Below are 19,631 nucleotides of genomic sequence, written 5' to 3'. Positions count from 1 at the left end.
TTGGACTCTCCTGTTTTAATCATGACTTGATGGTTGATGTCCTTTGTATGGGGAAAATCTCCCTCTGACTTACTGCCAGTGAGATTGGGGCTTGCTGGATTTCACTCTGATGTTGTTGAACCTGGTCCTTTGGTGTATCTATCCTGGGTCTCCTAGAAACTGCTCTAGTGCTGGTGAATGTGAGTCACTTTCTCTTTCTGGCCCTGGGCAACCTTTTTGATGTCCAAGAGGTTAAAGGCCCTAGTAGTCCAGTGGTTAGGGACTCCTTAGCCCAAAGACTGGGTCTGTCTTGAATCTCATGTTTTGGTTACCTCTCTTCTGAGTTTTTCTCCCTTCCCCCACAGATATGGACTCACAAGTGTCAGCTGCAGGCACTCAGGTTCAGCTGGGGCGGGCACAGAGTCCCTCTGGCATGAAATCCCCTTTGAGGTCCCAGAGCCAGGGCAGGGTCACACTCAATGTTCCTTTCACTTGAAACTCACTGTGTGGATCTGGGGCAGTGTCCAAAGCTAGTCTGGGCGGTGGTGAAGCTGTTCTCCTAGCTTCTGCTTCTACCCCATTCAAGATGGTGTGGTTTCTGCACCAGAGCTGTGCCCACCTGGGGAGCCCTGGTAGCAGGGGCTCTTTGTCCAGGAGAGCCTGATCCACCAGCCCCCAGAATTCCTGCCAGATCTAACTATCCCTCACTCACACACACACATACCACACACATCCACACACTTCCCTCTCCTTCCCTTACTCATTCACACGATCTCCCGTACTCCTGTCCTGCTGGCTGCCATATTCTCTAATAAATTATTTTTGCCCTTAAGTGTAGCTTGTCTTGGTATGATCATATCCACCTAATCATTGAGAACTTCAGTCCACTGAGCTGGTTAAGTAGTAGAATGAACTCAATTATCAAGTAGATGTATTCTGTAGCTTGATCACATCTTATCCACCAAGCTTGAAGGGTGAAATACCACTTTTTCAGCTTTCCCCTTATCTCTGTGCTCTGAAAATTGCTTTTACTTTTTAATTCTCTCTCCATTACCAAGTGCCTCTTAAACTAAGTTGTTCAGGCACAGGCTAATCATTGGCCAGCTTGAGACCCAAAATAAACTTTTCAGACGGAAATGTAGTTCTCTGATCTTAGTTAAAACACTTACCAAAAAGCCTTTTCACTCAGCATATTTTCAGGCCAATTAAAGAAACAGAAATTTGAAAATTTCTCCAAAATGTCAACACAACAGATTTTTTTCCATTCCATAATCTTTATTTTATTATTATTAAATTTATTGGAAAGACACTGGTTAACAAAATTATACAGGTTTCAGGTGCACAATTCTACAACACATCATTTGTATACTGTATTGTGTGTTCACCACCCCAAGTCAAGTTTCCATTCCATAATCTTGAAAATCACATCAACCTGACCTTCAGGAGAAAACTTGTTTCAACAAACATATATGCCCACTGTAGTCTCTCTTCAAGGTATGTATTCTGAGGCTCTTGGTCTTCTGGGAAGAAACCAGAAGACAAAAAGGCAACTGATCTCTGAAAAGAAAATAACTTTCTGGCCATGTGTGGAACAACAGAAACCTAACCTTTCAAGATTCAGCTGAGGATTACTGTTAGCTTGTGTGGCCCCCTCAAGAAAGACTGAACTCATCCTGCTCAGGCCAGTAGCTGGCTCAGACCAGCCTGTGTGGCAATACCTGAGGGCTCAGCACAATCTGGTTCTTCGCCAACCTTTCTGGGTTCCAGTTCTCCAGCTTCCATCTGAACCTCAAGTTTCAAAGGGAACCCTTCCAAGGCATAGTTTTCCAAAGAGGAATCCTCTTGGCTGGGTGGCTTAATTGGTCAGAACATCATCCCATACACTAAAATTCATGGGTTAGATTTCAGGTCAGCAAAATCTTCCTCTCTCTCTCTCTCTCTCTCCTCTCTCTCTCTCTCTCTCTCTCTCTCTCTCTCTCTCTCTCTCTCTCTCTCTCTTTCATTAATAAAAGCATATGCTTGGATAAGTATTAAAAAGAAGAAGAAGAAGAAGAAGAAGAAGAAGAAGAAGAAGAAGAAGAAGAAGAAAAAGAAGAAGAAGACTCTTAAAATTTAGCCAAGTCAATGTCATTGTCTGAGAATCACAGGATCACAGTGGGAAACCTTGACAGTAATTATCAAAATAGAAAAAAATAAAATGGATTTGTTGCTTACTAAAGCATTGTCTGCACATTTTACCACTTCTTGCCTTTTCCCCTATTTTCTTAGAGCCTAAGAAAATCTACAAAGAAATTTAGCCATAGACAGTTTTTCTCAGTGGATAGAGCATCAGACTGCAGACTGAACGTTGGTGGGTTTGATTCCCAGTCAAGGACAAGTACCTCAGATGCAGACTGGATCCCCAGCATATGCAAGAGGCAACCAATCAATGTGTCTCTTTCACATCAATGTTTCTGTCTCTGCCCTTCATTCTCTCTAAAAATTAATGGAAAAAATAACCTCGAGTGAGGATTGACAAAAAATAAAGAAATTAGCTGAAACCGGTTTGGCTCAGTGGATAGAGCATCGGCCTTCAGCCTAAAAGGTCCCAGGTTCGATTCTGGTCAAGGGCATGTACCTTGGTTGTGGGCACATCCCCAGTAGGGAGTGTGCAAGAGGCAGCTGATCGATATTTCTAGCTTTCTGTCCCTCTCTCTTCCTCTCTGTAAAAACTCAATAAAATATACTTTAAAAATAAAAAAGAAAGACAATTAAAAAAAAAATCAGGGGCTTATAGGAGAAAAATATACTGTCTAAGACCTTGCAGGCAGCCAGAAGCCACTGCCCATGACCACACACTAGGGGAGCTGAGCTGCCACCCACAACCACACAGGGAGCAAGCAGCCACCCTATAACCCCCAGGAAGCAGCCAGTCACTGCGGGGTGAGCAGCCACTGCCTGCGACTGCCTGAGGAGCAGCTGCTACCCACAACTGCTGAGGAGCTGCCACCACCACAACCACATGACCCACCACAGGCCCTCCACTGCAGCCTCAGGCCCCATGTGATTTAATACCTATATCCTCCAATGAGACCAAAAATGGGGAGACAGACAAACAACCCCCAAAGGAAACAAAAGGAGGAATCACCAGAAAAGGAACTAAATGAAATAGAGGCATAAAATTTGTCAGAAAAGGAATTCAGAATAAGGGTCATGCAATTCATAAATGGGATGGATAAGAAAATCAATAACTTATGAAAGAACCAAGAGAAATAAAAAGTGATATAGCTACAATATAAAACACTATGGAAGATTTCAGCAGTAGAATAGGAGAAGCAGAGGACCAAATTAGTGAATTAGAAGATAGAGAAGCAAAACAAGCCCAATCAGAACTGCAATTGGAGAAGAAGAAAAAAAGACAGCAGGAGAGCCTGAGGGAGCTTGGGGACAACATGAAATGAAGCAACATACCTATAATAGGGGTGCCAGAACAATAAGAAGAGCAAGGATTAGAAAACCTATTCAAAGAAATAATGTCAGAAAACCTCCCTGATTTGGAGAAGAAAAAAGTCACACAAACACAGAGAGTCCAAAACAAGATAAACCCAAAAAGATCCACATCAAGACATGTCATAATTACAATGGCAAATGTTAACAACAAAAAGAGATCTTAAAGGCTGCAAGAAAGTTACATACAAGGGATCTCCCATTAGACTATCAAGTGACTTCTCAACAGAAATACATCAGGCCAGAAAGGAATAGAAGTAAGTATACAAAGTGATGCAAAGTAAGGGATTGAATCCAAGAATACTCTAGCTAGCAAAGCTACCATTCAAAATTCAAGGGGAATTAGGAGCTTCACAGACAAAGAAAAGCTTAGGGAGTTTATCGCTACCAAGCCAGCAATGTAATAAATGCTAAAAAGACTGTTATAAAAAGAAGAAAAAAATTTTAAAGGAGAAGAAGGAACATGGACAAAAAATAAAAATGGCTACAAACAAATACATATCCATAATAACTTTAAACGTAAATGTACTAAGTGCTTCAATCAAAAGACAGTAAGTGGCTGAATGTATAAAAAAAAACATGACCATATATTTGTTGTCTGTAAGAGAGTCACCTCAGAACAAGAGACATGCAGACTGAAAGTGAAGGGATAGGAAAATATCTTCCAAGCAAATGAAAATGAAAAAAAGCTGGTGTAGCAATACTCATATCTAACAAAATAGACCTCAAAAATGAATGCCATAACAAGAGATAAAGAAAGCCACTTTATAATATTAAAGGGATCGATACAACAAGAGGATATAACTCTGGTAAGCACATATACACCCATTGCAGGAGCACCCAAATATATTTAAAAAAAAAAAAATGCCGAAACCGGTTTGGCTCAGTGGTAGAGCATCGGTCTGCGGACTGAAAGGTCTCGGGTTCGATTCCGGTCAAGGGCATGTACATTGGTTGTGGACACATCCCCAGTAGGGGGTGTGCAAGAGGCAGCTGGTCGATGTTTCTCTCTCATCGACATTTCTAGCTCTCTATCTCTCTCCCTTCCTCTCTAAAAAATCAATAAAATATATTAAATAAAAAAAAAAGCTTTTGGAAGATATCAAGGTAGAGATCAACAGCAATATAATCATACTATGGGAATTTAATACCCCACTGACATTACTGGATAAATCCTCTGGACAAAAAAAAAATCAGCAAAGAAACAGCTATCACTAGATCAGGTGGACTTAATTGACATCTTCAGGGCATTTCATCCTAAAACTATAGAACATACATTCTTTTCAAGTGCACATGGGATATTTTCAAAGCTAGATCACACATTGAGTCACAGGCAAAGTCTCTCCAAATTAAAGAAGATTGAAATCATATCAGGCATCTTCTCAGACCACAATGGCATAATATTAGAAATCAATTACAATTAAAAAATTCAAACAATTGGGGGCTGAATAGCATGCTATTAAACAATGATTGGATTACCAAAGAGATCAAAGAATAAATTAAAAACATTCTGGATACTAATGACAATGATAACACAACAATCCAAAACCTAGGGGAAACAGAGAAAGCAAACAGAAAGTTCATAACATTACAGGCCTACCTCAGAAAACAAGAAAAAAATGGTAGTAAATTACCTAACACTACAACTTAAAGAATTAGAAAGAGAATAACAACAACAACAAAAAAGCCCATAGTGAGCAGAAGAAAGAAAATAATAAAGAGCAGAGCAAAGATAAATAGCATAGAGACCAAAAATCATCATTTTAAATCATCCTGTTTCATTTTTTTTTATTTGATTATTTGTCTCACTGACAACAAGGAGCTCCAAGAGATTGAAGACCTCTCTGTATCCCAGAGCCTGCCCCTTAGTAGTCAGTAAATAAATTATTATTGAAACAATGAAGGGATAAATGGATGACTGCCTGAATAGACAGATACCCAGTCAAAATAGCTATGGGCTAAGGAAAGGAACTATATTCTCACTGTTCAGGAAGTTTTTTGTTGTTGTTGTTGTTTATTTTTTTAATCCTCAAACAAAAACCACAATGTTATAACTTAAAGCCAAACCAACAGACTCTATCCCATCAGTCTGTTCCATTATAGGAGCTCTTTCCTTGAAAAATTGTGATTTTTAAGGAGAAAACTTAAAGCTCTTAAGGAAAGCATTTTTTTTAGATTGGCTAAAAAATGAATGAAGTGACTTCTCAGGGGGAAAAAAAGCAATAGACTGCCTGTGGTTGAAAATAAAAAAAAAATTTTTTTAAACTTAGATTATAATGTTTTCTTGCTCTGTAAAATGTTTCTGAGAAGTAACATTGAAATGATATTTTTGCATTAGATCAGTTTGCTGTCTTCAAGTTTCAGAGATAAAATAATCAGGTTTTCAGATCTTGTGTCTTATTGTAACAGACTTATAAGGAAGGGGGTGATGGAAATAGAGACAAAGACTAAGGGAAGAGAGAAAAAGAAGAGTGAGTCAAAGGCATGGGACGAGAGGGAGGAGGAAAAGAGGGAGGGAAACAGAGAAAAAGCTATGCCGAGAGAGATTCCTAAAGAGCAATCATGCTAAAAATAAATTTACAAAGTGCTCTCTGCTGGCAAGGAGAAGAAGGGGCAAAGAAACCTTACACCTTTGAGGTTTGTCTCACTTTTTAAGTCCTGGAAAGAACAGATAAGGAAGTAAGAAGGAAACTAGAAGGGGAGAGGGCAAAGGGAAGTTGTAAATCATTTTAAATACATTAAGTGCAGGGAGGATTCTAACACTGTTGCGGTTTCTTTCATTAAGACCAGCTCCAGCTAAAGGACCATCAGCACTGTCCACATCCTCTCCTTTCCCCTCTATAGTTCCCTGTATGTCTGTCACTACCTCTGGTAGCCCACATGCAAAGAGACATTCACTGTATCTCACAGACTCCCAATTGTGGGACTTCGGCCTGGTTGGTCTTCTACACTATTAGGCAGCAGGTGAAGGTAACCCTGTTTCAAGCAAGCAAAGCAAAAGCTGCAAATTCACATGGTGCTGGAATGACTCTTTAAAATCTACCACACATCAGAGGCATTCAATTAATTTATACCCAGACAGAGGAAGCATCCCAGTCCTGCTCTACTTGATGTGGAGTTAGTCAGGTACCTGCTTTGAAGCTCCAGGCTCTCACTCTGTCAGGCTCATGAGGGAAGGGGCAATGCCTGACTCATTTTGTAATCTTCAGAGTCTGACAAAATAGGGTCTTGTCCAGGGGCAATCCCCATAAACTTAGAATATAATTAAAACTAAAGCAAAGCAAGAGGTTACACATTGATGGGAAAGCTTAGGTCCTCTGGGATCCCATTCAAATGCTCTTTCAACTTCTCACTCAGAAACTTAGCTGACTCTCCTTCTTTCAGGCAGTGTGTTCAGTAGTGTTTCATCAATAACCATCCATACTCATATAAATCCCTGTTATCTATTGTCCCTGGTCTCTTTCTTCCCAGTTCATACACTGCAATACCTACATATTATCAGTAAGCACATAAAACAGAGAAAATTATCTCCTGAATCAATTGGACTCTTTGATGCAGCAAAGATGAGATACACAGGTTATCTCTAGTGACAGGACTTGCCTCTGAGAATGCATAGGGAACCGAGGCAACCCTAAAGCAATCATAGTACAATATAGGCATGAGAATTACATCACAGGCATTGAGATGTCCATCAGGCCTGAGGGACAGCAGAAACAGTGCTGGCTTAGTGCTGTTCAGAACATGCCTTGAGCTCTAGACCTATCTCACTTGATTTTCCTGGCCCAGGAGAAATCTGCTAAGATCAGTTTGCCTCTAGCCAGTAAGTGGCCATCCTGTTGGGGCAGAATTTCTTAACTGATGAGTCTCTCTTATTCATACCCTGAATCATCACTTGATATCTGAAAAGCAGATCTGGCACTCAAAGAACCCTTTGAGTCCACCTCTCCAGAACATCTTATCTAATAAACAGAAGCTATTCTTCAACTTTTCAGTAAGCATTAGTAATCGATTTTACTCCCAGTTACCTTTCATCTCTTCTTTCTTCACATCATTCTGTCACTTATTTCTCAATAAAGTTGCTCAGTGTAGCCCCCCTGGCCAGTGTGGTTTAGTTAGTTAGGCATTATCTCATCCACTGAGAGGTTGCAGATCCAATGCCTGGTAGGGGGCTTGCAGGAGGCAGCCAAATGATGATTGGCACTCACATTTATGTTCCTCTTCTCTCTCTCTCTCTCCTCTCTCCTCTCTCTTCCCTTCCTCCCTCTTTCTTCCTCTCTCTCTCTCTAAAAAAAAAATATTAAAGAAAAAAAAATGGTCAGTGTATTTATTCTCTATTCTGTCAATCAATTCTAAAAGGTCCTTCATCCCATGACATCTAAACCAACTCCCAGAAACTCCAGTCCCTCCTGTCTTCAATGTTTACTTACACTACATCAATATTTGGGGGGTTCAGAGCTAGTTACCCCAAGATATGCTTCTGTGGTATGGGAATTGTTTTGAGCTAAGGGAAATTTTAACTTCATTCTCAAGAGAAACACGTCTGCTCCTCCTTTGACTACCTGAAAATACTTGGATTAGGGGCCTTGCCCATAACAGGAAATCCTTTTCAGACCTTCTGGGGGCCAGACAAACTTTTATTTACTAAACCTCTGCTCTTCTTATCATCCTGCAATGACTCATGTTCCCTTTTCTATCTCTGAAGCTCTCCTGCATGTGGGGTCTCTGACTCTCTCATGTATGTGAGGTTCCCATACATATGTATGTATTAAACTTGAGAATTTTCTCTTGTTAATCTGTCTCATGGCTATTTGGTTATAAGCCCAGCCAAAAGAACCTTGAGGGTAGAGGAAAGTTTGTTTCTCCCCCACAACAACATATATATAGATAAGAGGCTGTTGCAATAACACAGTGAGAGATGCTGGTGCTTTGGACTGGGCTGGTTAATTGATGGCCCTGGAGTGGCAGACCTCTGGATATATTTTTGAGGGAGAGCCAACAGAATTTTCTGGGTTGACTGAAGTGTGAGAAAAAGTCAGGAGTCAGTATGACTCCAAGGACCTGAATTTCCAGATGGATGGAATTGCCATCACTGAAACAGGGCAGATAGTCCCACTTCCCAATAGGTAAGTAGAACATGATTTCAGTCAAGTAAAGAAGGCTATGAATGACACAGCATCACTTTGGCACTTGCTACATTTGCAGTCCTGGAAATAAAGGGAGACAGATGGCCCATGCAAAGGGGCCCTTGAGCCAATAAGTACCCCAAGGAGGAGATAAGGACTCTACAGTGTTTCCCCGAAAATAAAACATCCTCCGAAAATAAGACCTACTTACAGGTTTCCTTCTGAGTGAAATATAAGGCATCCCCCCGAAAATAAGGCCCCCCCAGGCTCTGTCTCAGAATGAAAATTAATTTACCATAAACTGGTCGCTAGGGCCTCCCCGACTGGCGTCTAACAACCAGTGACGTTATGCGGAGTCCTGACGTCACTGCTGTGTGGAGGCGGAGCAGAGGTCGGAGTGAGCGGTGAGCGCGGGGCAGGAGAGAGGAGGAGACTTTCACATATGCCTGTAGAACAGGAGGATTAGAGCAGATGGATGCGGCAAAGGTAGTGAGTGCTGGTCTGTCTCTGGTGACACTACCTGATGCTCACGGCAGCCCTCATGATGACTGAAGGTTCTCAGTCAGTGGCAGACCCTGCTCCAGCCCAGATCCAGGCCCCAGCAAGCCCAGTGACAGTCCCAAGGCAGGCCCCAGGGGGTAAATGTCTGATAAAGGGGGGATGTCTGGTGAAGGTGTTCAGTGGCACAGGGGTAGGGGGAGGGGGATCACTTAAAATGACACAGGAGGATCAGAGGGGGCAATCAAAATGACACAGGAGGATCAAAAGGGGTTACTAAAATGGTAATCCCCCTCTGTTTCTCCTGTGCCATTTTGATTCCCCCCTCTGATTCCCCCTGTGTCATTTTAAGTGATCCCCCTCCCCCCACCTTGATACCCCAATTCCTTTTTTTTAACCCCTAGAAATGAGCGCAAAAAGAAAAAGCTACTCCGTGGAGTACAAGAAAGGAATCGTGGAAGACTCTTGGGGCCAAAATCTTACTGCTTTCTGCAAAAAGAAGATGTTGAGTATCCCATTAGTCCGAAAATGGTGAGCAGAGTATGGTAACCTCATTGAACAAGTGGACAAGGGAAATGCTAAAAAGCGCAAGTGTGGATCAGGTCAGCAACCATTATTTTCCGAGCTGGAAGACCTGATCTGTGAATGGGTTGTTGACAGGAGAGCAAAGGCTTTGGTTGTGAATAGGGCTCAGATTCAAGAATTTGCCCTTGCAATGGCACCACAGTTTGACATAGCCCCCAAAGACTTCAAAGCATCACAACACTGGCTGGATAATTTTCTTCCGCGAAGTGAACTGTCTTTAAGAAGATCTACATTGTTTAGGTTGGAAGATACTCAAGTTATTAAGCAAGCACTTGCATTCAAGTCCTTTATTGATGATGCTGACTTCTCTAAATACAATCTTTCCAACATGATTGCTATGGATAAAACTGCAGTGTTTATGGGCCAATCATCTCAAACAACAATTGAACAGCGGGGTGCCTCCTTAGTGTACATTCCCTCCACTGCTTACTAAAGTGCACGTGTTTCCTGTATTTTGGCAATTCATCTGGATGGCACTAAAATCCCACCTTTAATCATTTCTAAGGACAAGAAGGAAAAGATTGAACGTGTTTTGGGCGTTTTTATTCTTGAAACTGAAAAAGCCTGGGCCACACAAGCAGTTATAAGGAAGTAGGTCGATTTAATGCTGCCGCTTGTTATGCGAAGGAGCCAAAGAGGTCTGCTAGTCTGGGATGCAGCCAGCACTCACCACGCTAAAGACATAAAGACATTTCTTCACAAAAGAAAAATAATGATCAGATAATGATTCCTGCAGGAATGACGGCCTATCTCCAGACTCTTGATATTGCAATAAACAAGCCATTCAAAGATAATTTGCGCATGGAAATTAATGACTACATTGAAAATAGAATGGAGAGAAATCAGCGTGGAAACTTTGTGAAACCTAAACTGGAAGAAGTTGTGACTTGGGTGAAGAATTCATGGGAGAAAAATCACTGACAGTTGCATTGCAAATGCACTGCAAGCAGGCTACCTTGACAAGAAGTACTCATTTAAAGACAGTGCTATTGCTAAACATGAGAGGTTTGGTCCACTGATTCTGAAAGAAATGGAGTCACAAGAAATTCACCAGGAAATTCAGGAATTGGATTGTTATGATGATGTTCCAGAAGATGATGACATGATTGTCATTGAATAAATGAGTAAATTCTTGATACTGTAGGATTCACAATTTGTCTGGTTTGTGTTGACAACTACTGTACTACCGTACTGTATACAGGTAATAAATTTCCTTTATTTTCATTTAACAATAAATGTGTACCATATTCTTCTTCATGGAAAAATAAGACATCCCCTGAAAATAAGTCCTAGCGCATCTTTGGGAGCAAAAATTAATATAAGACACTGTCTTATTTTCGGGGAAACAGGGTAGGTGTTTGGGCCACAGCCACTGAAAGAAGGGAGTTTCCTCTAGATAAAAGCTCATGTGACCCTGTAGAGCAAGCATGTCAAACTCAAAGGCTAACTTGGGCCAAATAAACAAGATTTACATTATGTAGGCTGCAAAAAAACAAACGCTTTAATTTTCATAGAAATATAGCTTTATTTTGATAGAGACATGCTGAATACAAATGGCTCAAATAAATGAGTAATCATTAACATAAAATAATAGAACATGTTAATAAAAATTAATATTTTTTCTTGAATATTAACCTACCAGACACTAAATAACTGTACAAATTAACAAGCATAACTAAATAAACCTATTTTTCTAGTTCTCCAAAAGTGAAATATTTCCTATTGTGCGCACCAAACAAGTCAGTACTAGACTAATGATGTGGCAATCAGCTGCTAAAATATTTGCTGTTAGTATTAGTGGAGAAAAATGGTGCATCTGCAGGAAAGGTGTGTAAGGAAAATGAATGAAACATGATTATAGTAATTAGTCATTAGCAAACTTTGTAGTTCATTATTAATAATTATGTATAACAGGATATTGTAAAAATTAAGTTATGAAAATTTTATTAAAATGTTTCTTACATACTGTTATATTAGATGGGCAGCAAAAATATTTGTGTGAGCTGCATGTAGCACGTAGGCCATGAGTTTGACATGCTCCCTGTGTAGAGAGACCTCAGAACCTGACTGTCCAATATTCAGTTCCAAAGCCCTACTTTTTAATATAGGGTTCTGCAAGATCAATCAAGTCCTATTCCTTCAACTTGTTTGAATGGGTCTCTTTTCCTTGGAATAAGTTTGCTAAAATAGAGATTAAAAAAAAAAAAAAAGGATGGAACTCTTTGATTGTAGGTTCATCTTATTCCATGGTTCTATATTTCTTTTATATATTCTGTGCATCTACTGTGTGTGAATTAGCTTGGAAATAGAATGTACGGTAATACCCTTCCAACCAACAGAATGATCGAACAGTAAATAGACCAAATAGCCTGCATTCATCATAGCACTTTAACTCAAACTAGCCGAGGCATGAAAGGAAATTTGTACCTCATACAATTGGGAAGTCAGAGGTGACTCTTTAAGTATGATTGGGTCCAAGTTCTAATTACATCATCAGGTATCTGTTATTTACCTGTTCGTCTATACATCCATCTATCTTCCATCTATCTGTCTATCTCTTGGCTCTGCTTTTCTCTTTGCTGAACTTATACTCAGGCAAATTCTACCCATGTGGTAAGAGAGATGACCCCCAGCAGCTCTTAAATTTTATCTAGCTTGCAAAAAACACTCCCTCTCAGCATTCATATCAATGCCTCTCTGTTAAGTTTTCTGTCTGGCCTGATGGGTCACAGGTCACCCTGTGGAGGGAGTGAAGTTGCAGGCACTTAACTCACTGACCACCAGAAAGATACAGAAGGCAAGAGTAGTAAATCCTAAAAGGGGAGAGTAATCTGAGTCACACAAAAGAACAAGATATATCACTGCATAGGTCTTTATTCTCATTTAATGAAAATGGTTTTCTGCCCTAGCCAGTTTGGCTCAGTGGATAGAACATCAGCCTGCAAACTGAAAAGTTCCAGGTTTGATTCCGGTCAAGAGCACATGCCAGGGTTGTGGGCTTGATCCCCAGCGGGGGACTTGCTGATCCATGATTTTCTCTCATCATGGATGTTTCCATTTCTCTCAATATATGTATACACAAATCAGCCAAAATGATGACAGGTATTTCAATGTGTTTAAAGGAAATCTCCCTGTTTCAGAGAGGGGGAGAGAGAGAGAGAGAGAGAGAGAGAGAGAGAGAGAGAGAGAGAGAGAGAGAGAGAGGGAGAAGCAAAAATGTTAACTTTAAATTTTGTTTGAGAGGGTGCTGGGTAACCATTTTTTCAGAGATGTAAATCAAGTATAACTTTACTGGACACCAGATTAGGTAAAGATTTGTTTTTAAAGACTGCCTGTAAAGAGTCTGAGAAATGCTTCTTGGGCTGGCAGAAGAGATAGGAGTTGATTTTGGTGCCATCTTGTTCAAGAACCATTTTTTAAACACTAAACTCTCTTCTGCTTAGGACACAGAAGCAGGGTTTGCATGGTATGAATGAAACACAAATACAAATGAATTGTCTAAAGGGGGAAATTAAAGCCTCTAGATTTTGATATACAGTGTGTAGAGTATAGGTCAGGAGGGAAAAAGAAGGGTCATTCAAACAAAGTACCCAAGGGGCCTACAAATGTATTTCATTTTGTTAACATTACACATTTTGGGGAGGGGGCGGTTGTTGGATATTGATTTATGCACTAGGTCACCAAAAGTAATTTTTTTTAAAGGAAATATGGTCATTATCTTTGAAGGAGAATGAAATCCAGCTAGCCAGCTTTCAATCACATGGAACTAATTGTCCTGGTGTAAGTTATCCAAATCGTTTTCTTCACTGACCTCTATATATAATTACTAGAGGCCCAGTGCATGAAATTCTTGCATTGGGGGGGTGGGGGGGTCACCTCAGCCCAGCCTGCACCCTCTCACAATCCAGGACTGCTGGCTCCTAACTGCTCACCTGCCTACCTGCCTGATCACCCCTAACCATTCTGTATGCCTGCCTGATTGCCCCTAACTACTCTCCTGCCTACCTGATTGCCTGTAACTGCTCTCCTGCCTGCCTAATTGCCCCTAACCACTCTACCTGCATGCCTGATCAGCCCTAACCACTCACCTGCCTGTCTGATTGTCCCTAACTGTTCATCTGCCTGCCTAATTACCCCTAACCCCTCTGCCTACCTGCCTGATCACCCCTAACCACTAGCCTGCCTGCCTGATTGCCCCTAACTGCCTCTGCCTCAGTCCCCACCACCGAGGCTTCATCTGGAAGCCTTCTGATATCAGAAAGGTTGTTTGGTTGTCCGGTCTAATTAGCATATTATGTTTTTATTATTATAGATGTTACCAAAAGGAGAGCACAGGAGAAGAAAGAACATAAATTTTAGATATTGATTGACTGACTGATTGATTGATTGACTGATATTAGAGAGAGAGAAAGGGAGAGAAAGAAACATCATTTGTTGTTCCCCATCTATGCATTCATTGATTGATTCTTGTATGTGCCCTGACCAGGGATCAAACCCACAACCTTGGCATATTGGCATGATATTCTAACAACTGGGCTACCTGGCCAGGACCCAGAATATAAAATTTTAAAATATCAGCTTGGGTAGTGAGGAAGTAAATCCACCAGCTAAAATAGAAGTAATGGCAGAGAATTTAAGCTATCCTCAGTCCTCTGACCTTCGATGACTTGGGAGATTGTGAATATATCTACTGGCAGCCATCCTTATCTTAATTAGGAAAAGAGAAGCCTCTAGGCCAGGGTAAAGAGAATCAGAGATTGTGGTATTTAAAGGAAATAAATTCTTCACAAAAAGGAGGCAAAAAATATTCTATTTACCATAGTGATGATGAACTCCCAAGGCCTATGATATCACTCAAGTTGGAATAAAATACCTTTCTTATAAAAATGCATCAGCTATTGACATGTTACCTTCTTAAAATAATGTTAATTACTAGTAACTAAAAATGAATCTATTAAGTGATTATACAATACAGAATTATAGTGAGTATAAAAAAATCATCTTTGCCTTCTTTCTTCCTCATACCCAATCACAGCACCTCCTCCATGGTAACCACAGCTACAGTTTGGAGTGTAACTTCTAGAGTTTTTTCCCTATACATTTTATATGTGCCTCCATGTGCGCACTCACGGGATGTATATAAATATAATTAAACTGTATATATTGTTCTTTCCAAGTTTTTTCATATAAAAATACATCTTATAAATCTTCCCATGTCAGCACTATAAGTCTACCTTATTCACTTTTACCACTGCATATTATTATGTGGTATTGAATACATTACAATTTATTTCCCTAATGATGGACATTTAAATGGTTTTTAATATTTTGCTCTATTAAACAATGGTGCAGTGAAAATCCTTATTGATATTTTTTGTACATGTCTGCAAATAATTCTCTCTGACAGAAATATGATGCTTCAAAGAGTACGTACATTTTTACTTTTGATGGACACTGCCAAATTGACCTCCACAAGACTACCATTTTATACTGCCACAACATTGAAAGCAACAGAACTTTTTAAAATTTCCAGTTTAATGGGTGAGACATAGTCTATCATTATTACTTTGATCTTTGTTCACTATCTACTAATTAAGTTGGTCACCTTTATTTAAGTTGGTGACTTGACTTTATATTTTTGCCCATCTTTCTACATTTTTATTTTTTATTTTTTTGTATTTATATATTATAGACAATAGTATTTATCTATTGTTGAGGAGGTAGATGGGATTGGGCAGTTAAAGGTAAGGGCCATGGAGCGTTGGGGGAGGGAGGCAGGGAAAGGTGGTAGATAAAGAGATGAGCCAGATAGTCAGGATGTGACCAAGATAGGCAGAATAGTCAACTGTAGAGTTGCCCTTCCCCCTGAACTCAAGAGCGGGAACTAAAAGCAGGGAGATGAAGGCAAAAGCAGGTTGGCTGGTGTTTCTTTGAAAGAACCAATTGAGGGCAAGGGAAGGAAAATTTAAACCCCTAGACTAGTGAGCTTCAGCAGAGACCCATTTCTGGACCCCTCTCATGGGCTGAAAGCTCTGTTACTTTCACTACAATAAACTTCACTTTCCTTTTGCTTGTTTGTGAATTCATTTATTGATTTCTAGAGACAACAAAACTAACAGCTCACACTCACATCTTATTATGTAGGTTTCAAATATTGTTCCTCAGACTGTTGCTCATGTTTTATATATTTAATGTATTGAAGCTTAAGATTTTTAATTTAACTTTAATTAAAACTTTATCCTGTATGGTTTCTGTGTTTTGTATCTTGTTTAAAAAGATATTACCCATTTAAAAATGACAAAAATAGTTTTGCTATTTTTCTGATACCTTTATATTTAGCTCTTTAATCTATATGAAATATGTTTTTATATTTAAAGTGAGATTAAGTTTTTCTTTTCTTATTATTGTCTGCATTATTTATTGAATAGGTCATCACTTCAAATTCTGAAGTGTTACCTTTGTTTTATATACTAAATTCCATGTAAACATACATGAATCCATTTATAGACTTTTGTTCCATTGATCTATTTCTCCATTCTTGTGTTTAAAATACACTGTTTTAATTACTACCATTTTAAAGTACTATGTTTTGGTACAAAGTAGGATAAGTCTTCTATCACTGTTAATTCTTTTTCAATAATCTTTTGATTAATCTGTGCACTTTCTATTTTAAATAAACTTTCAGATCTGCTTGTCAAGTTTCATAAAATATTTCCTTGTAATGTTACTTAGGATTGCATTGAATTAATAGATTATTTGGGGAAGAACTGAAACCTTCACAGTTTTGATTCTATCATCCCACATGGCAGGTGTCTTTTACTCAAGTTTTCTTTTGTTCCTCAACAAAATTTTGTGGTTTCCTTCATATTAGGTTTCTTCATATTAAGTTCTAAATTTTACTATTGTAATTACAATATTTGATAACATTTTCTAATTGTTAACAGCAAATTAGATTACTAGTTTTATATCTATTCACTTAGAAAATTCATATTTGTTAAATGCTCACTATATGGCCCACTGCACAATCCTAATTGTCTACTGTAGATGTGTATTGTTAAAAGATAAAACCGAGGCATATTAAAATTTTAAGAGTTTATTAAGCAAAGATAGATTCTAACCAGACAGCACCAAACTGGAATTGTTTAGGAGTGCTCCCCCAACAGGAACTGGAGGAAAGCCTTTTGCAGAGAAGATATGGAAACAATAAAAGAAATCATTTGAATGGCTATAGCTTAACTGTTTGCCTTATTTGGAAGGGTCTACTTGGATGCTGGTGATAGACTGTCCTCAGGTTTCCATTTCTTAATCTGGAGGCAATCACAGGCTTAGGTTTGTGTTTGCTTCAGTAGGCTACTAAGACATTAGAGCCACCTTAATCTCCTTGTTTAATTAATTTAACAGAATAGTAAATCTCTAATATGAGAAGGTATAGAATGAAATATCACTAAATATATTTTAATAGCCAAGGCTAGATGGATACTTAAACCAGAAAGATTTTTTTTTAAGAATGTTTTTATTGATTTCAGAGAGAGGGAGAAAGAGATAGAAACATCAATGATGAGAATTATTGGCCAGCTGTCTCCCACACACCCTCAGCTGGTGATTGAGCCCACAACCCAGGCATGTACCCTGACCAGGAATAGAACTGTGACTCCCTGGTTCATAGGTTCACACTTAACCACTGAGCAACAACAGCCAGGCCAGAAAGCTTAAAAGAAAAGCAAAATGCATAGAAAATTTCTTGAGCACATTTTCAACAATATTTCTAGTGTTCTATATAAAGGCACTAGGGAGAAATTTCTCTACTACTGAGTGGTAGGAAAGGCTTTGCTTTCTCTGTGGCCATGTGCAGTTTCTTCACATAGAGCCAAAACTGGGCAACTGGATAAATCCTTTCCCTTCCTACCTTTTCTCTGCATTTGATACCAGAAAGTTGAGAGTTCACTTTCTTCTCCTCTTATCTGTTTTTTGTTTTTAATTTATGTTTATTATAAACTAGGGGCCTAGTGCACGAATTCATGCACCTGGAAAATAACTGTGGGTCATGAAACACAGGGGCAGTTCTCTGCCCCCACCCAGCCCCTCCCACTGTGGCCCCTGGTCCCCTGTCTTCCAGGAGCACCACTCCCACCAGAGCGATTGGGGCTAACACCAGCAGTGGGTGCGAGCAGTAGCTGCTGCCCAGATCACCCCTCAGGAGCAGGGGGAGATGGAGAAGCTCTCAGGGACAATCAGGGCTGGCAGTCACCACTTGCACCCACTGATTACACAAGTAATAGGGACTGGCAGCAGGCACTGGCAGCAGGTGCAAGCGGGGCCAGTGCTGGCAGTGGGTGTGAGCAGGACTGGCACCAGCAGCAGGTGTGAGCACTAAGCAGAACCATGACAAATGGGACCAAAGAATTTTCAGTAACTATCAGAGGCTCACCCCGATGATAGCAACCTGGTCCACCATCCCGCTGTGGCCAACACCCAGCATGTTCCACACACACCCCATGGTGGTCAGCACACATCATAGTGACCAGTGTTCCATTGCTTGGTTGTTCAGTTGTTCCACCATTTGGTCTATTTGCATATTAGCCTTTTATTATATAGGATTGCTTCATCCTCTGGGAAGCAAGTCAAGGAAAGAGGAGGAAATATTCCTAAGTATCCAGGACACTAGTTGGTATAAAACAGATTTGAGAGGAATCTTTCCTTCAAACTCCTGACTCTCAGGGCAAGGTCATTCAGCTCTGCCTCCTCCTGCAAACCCTTCCTCAGCTGCTCCTTCCTACCCCAGCCCAGGTCATAGAGACCAAGCTGTTGTATACCAGCCTTTCTGATCTGAAGTTGTCCCTCTTTCCAGAAGCTAAGTTCTTACAAGCCACAAAGGACAAACAGGTCCTAAATCCTTTAATCATGAAGGCATTTTCTCGAGTTTCTTTCTTTCTTTCTTTCTTTCTTTCTTTCTTTCTTTCTTTCTTTCTTTTTCTCTGAGTCTTTGTAAAGAGAAAAGGGAGAAAAACCTCTTCTCAAGGCCCAAAATAATTTTAAAAGTTGCATACTCATGGTAAACAGCTCTTCTCATTTTGGTTACATGTTTCCACCCCACAATTTTGAGTGACTCAAGACATCAAAAAGTAATTCTGTCTCGGGGAGGGACACCACCAGGAGTTGTAACTCTGATGTAGGGGACCTTCATTTGGTGGGGCACAATGACCCAAACACCCAAGGAAGCTAAGAACTGATTTTAGTGTAAACTATAGGTTTGCATTTTTCCCCCATTTCTCTGCATGCTCTTCCTCACCTCCATCTGCCATTCACATCACACACATACCTCCAACTTAGCTTTTCTCTTGCAAATGATCAGGAACAGTATTTGAATAAAAGCAGAAACTATTTCCTCTGCTCCCAGAGCTGCAGACCATTGGATCACAACCTGACATACTTTGCACACTTACCACCAATTGTAAAATAAGTTTATATAATTTATGTAATTTGAGTGAAACTGAAAACAATAGCTAGAACTAAAGAGTTCTATTGCTGTGCATTCGTGAAAGCTGTCACTAGATGCATAACTGGCCTTCAGATTTTTTATATCATTAGGCTTAATCCAGAAGGCAATAACAAAAGTTTTACACACACACACATACACACACACACACAAAAAAAAAGTGGATCAGGACAACCTTTGCAAGGATTTTGATCCTTGAATAATTCAGAACTGTAGTATACTAGAGCTAAATTCCATCAGAGGCAGAAAGAAATTATTCTTTCATTACATGAATTTGTAAAAGAATCAACTGACAAATTTTCAACCAAAGTAGCTAAAAGAGAAGTCTCCCATCGAGTTATTAAATGACAGTTGTTACTTAAAGCAGACTCCTGTGTTTGGTTCTGATTGCAGGGTGGGTTTTGTTTTGTTTTACTTTTTTGTATTTTTAAAACTGCTGATGTCCAAAGTGGCACTGGGAGAGG

Source organism: Pipistrellus hanaki, assembly GCF_964339955.1.
Source record: "Pipistrellus hanaki genome assembly, chromosome: 1".
Classification (NCBI taxonomy): Eukaryota; Metazoa; Chordata; class Mammalia; order Chiroptera; family Vespertilionidae; genus Pipistrellus; species Pipistrellus hanaki.
The sequence above is the reverse complement of the archived record's forward strand: the minus strand, read 5'-3'. Positions refer to the sequence as shown.